The 3,067-nt window shown below is 41.7% G+C and overlaps 1 pseudogene; it reads left to right on the forward strand.

The window, feature by feature from the left end:
• The first annotated feature begins 529 nt into the window (after window positions 1-529).
• On the forward strand, window positions 530-1,314 carry LOC113258073 (60S ribosomal protein L15-like; annotated as a pseudogene).
• The last annotated feature ends 1,753 nt before the right edge of the window (window positions 1,315-3,067 follow it).

Here is a 3,067-nt window from a genome sequence, read left to right on the forward strand (position 1 = left end):
AACATTAACTAATTGATAATTCTTTCACTCAACACATTTGCATTCAATTAACTTTTTGTTTTCACAGCATCAAGGGGCTGGAAAAAAGAGACATTAAGAAACCATAACCCATACTCCGATATTCTGATAGACCTATATTTGAAATTTCCCAAGGGGGAATGGATGTCTTTATTGGTGGTAGTGGTGATGGTGATGATGACATTTTTGTGTTTGCTTGTTTTACATTAGTAAGTATTTCAATGTAAAGAGAGAAGTGTAGACTATAATAAAATAAATAGCTGTGTGTCCACCATCTACTTTAACATTATTAACACTTTGCTGTATTTTATTCCATTTCTTTTTTTGTAAAAAAACAAAAAACAAAAAAAAAACCCACAGCATTTAGATACATGGAATGCTGTGTGTTCCTCCCTGATCCCTCCCTCCTTAGGCAACCATTGGCCTGAAGCTAACGGTATCAGTCCCATGAAGACTTTGAAAAAATATTCACTATGGCTTCCCATGTGGCCGCAACCACCAGGTAAGCAAGATGGGCGTTTACAATCACATTCGAGAGCTAAGAAGAAGAAGCAGTCCCATATAATACGTTTTCTTCTCCAGGTGCTATGGGCAGTACCGCCAGCTCTCTGCTCTACCAACCCCATAAAGTGCACACACTGGGACACAAGGTCAGGCAAGGTTATGTCATATATTGGACTCACATGCCCCTGAGGGCAACCTACAGGAATCCCGTCCATCATGGTGTTAACCAATTAGTTTGCTTGAAGTCTTCAGTCTGTTGCTAAGGAGCCAGCTAGGTACCACTGGAAACTCTGAGAGCCCTGAACTCTGACTTGATTGAAGAAGATTCCACATACAAATTCTTTGAGGTTCTCTTCATTGACTTATTCCATTAAGCTATTAGAAGAAATCCTTGGGTGTCTGGCTGGCTCAGTCAGTAGAGTGTACAACTCTTGATCTCGGGATTGTAAGTTCAAGCCCCACATTGGGTGTAGAGATTACTTAAAAATAAAATCTGAAGAAAAAGAAGAAGGAGAAGGAGAAAGAGAAGAAGTAGTGGAGGAGGAGGAAGAGGCAGAAGGGGATGGGGAAGAGGAAGAAGAACAAGAAGAAGAAATCCTGACACCCAGTGGGTCACGAAACCAGTCTACAAGCACAGGGAGATTCAAGGACTCACATCTGCAGGCCACAAGAGCCATGGCCTTGGAAAGGGTCTCAAGTGCCACCATGCTCGCCGTGGTTCCCTGTGCAGCTTGGAGAAGGCACAATATTCTCCAGCTCCATCATTACTACCAATATAAGGGATATTTATGAAATTCTTATCTAATAAACTATTTAGAATAGTCAAAAATGTGCTACATATATACTCATAAAGAAATGATGGGGATTTTTTTCATATTTTACCTTTTAAATAAAATTATGTCACACTTTGTGTTCTGTTCTGCACTTGCCTTTCACTCAGCATTATGCTTTTGAGATATGCCCATAATGATACATGAACCTCTGCGTCATACATCCCAGCAGCTATTATATTTCCTATCTTAAAAAAACAATCTCCCATTGACTTTGCCGCCACTTACTGCCCTCTCCTTTGCTCTCTTCACCATTTTTTGCAACAAAATTCCCCGAGAGTGCTGTCTATACTCATTGCCTCTAAGTTTTCTGTCAAACTCTCCCAACCCACTCCAGTCAGAGCCCCCGGACTCCACTAGTGAGAGACTTGGTTATCCAACAGATGTCCTCCCTGTCTAGCGTTGTTGCATTGCTTCATGAGCGGCCAAGGAGAGGCCTCATGTCTCAGTTCCTGGCAGTGGTTTCTGTAGTCCTCCCATAGCTTCAGAGTGCTTTTCTCTGCTCCTCTGTCCTGAACTTGAGGACCCGGACCCAAGCAGACCGGCCCAGCTCAAGAGGTGATAGCAATTCTGTTGGTTCGGCTGCTACGTGATGGTCTTATGAACACTGCACATGTAAAGATGCCCAATCTAGAAGTCCTTTCTGACAGCTTCTAAAGAGAGGCAGAAACATTATGTTGAGCTTTTCCTTCCCTTGTGAACACTGTCATGGCGAGAGAGGAACAAAGAGTCTTCCTCCAGGACCCCTAACCTTGGATTGCCCTTGGATTCCACACAGCTAACCAGCGGAAGTCCCTAGTTGCTAGTAGGATAGAGGAGCCAGAGTGTGGACCAAAAATAACTTTTCAGCCCATCTCTTCCACTCCTAAAAACAGTTTGGAGTTTGCAGTAAGGGTCTATGAATGAACGCTTAGATCTCCTTTAGAGGACTTGGAACTCATGACGGAGCAAGGCAAGGGTACACTGTTCTCAGAGCATCTCTTCTGTGAAAGGACACCTTTATTGGCCATGCATATGCAACCACAAGCTTCTCTTCTCCCCCTGCTCATGGAGAAAGACGGACTCATACACTAAACAGCCTAATTATACTGATAGGTCACATAGATGCACAAGTTAGGCTCATGGTGGCGACTAGGCATTTCATTAACATTCTTTTCCTTCTTTCTTTCTTTTCTTTCTTTCTTTCTTTCTTTCTTTCTTTCTTTCTTTCTTTATTTATTTATTTTCCTTCTTTCCTTCTTTCCTTCCTTCCTTCTTTTCTGTCCTGTTCAAATTACTTTGCATCTCAGTTTATACTGAGATATGGGTGGATATGCATGAGCTCCAAAAGTCCCAGTCCCCTGCTCAGGAAATGTGAAAAAACAAAACAGACACTGTGAATCTCCCCTCCAAACCCCAGCACTGAGAAACAAATCACCTGTGCAGAGAAACCCACAAAGAGATGCTGCTCACCTTGTTAATATATTTTACAGACTAATTTTTGTTTTGCATTAGCTTTTCATACAACTGCATTCGAAAGAGTGTTTCACAATGAGCTGTGTAAATGTAGGACTGGTTGCAGAGAGAGGGAAATAAGAAAAAGGTATAGGCAAAGAAGAAAATTTTACCAAAGATTTTGGAAAGAAAGGTCATCTAGGACAAATAAAACATGTTTAGAAACGAGTGCTGTAGGAAGAAATAGACAAATAACTCGAGACAAGTAAATTGGCTTTCTT

Source organism: Ursus arctos, unplaced genomic scaffold (genome assembly GCF_023065955.2).
Source record: "Ursus arctos isolate Adak ecotype North America unplaced genomic scaffold, UrsArc2.0 scaffold_26, whole genome shotgun sequence".
Lineage (NCBI taxonomy): Eukaryota > Metazoa > Chordata > Mammalia > Carnivora > Ursidae > Ursus > Ursus arctos.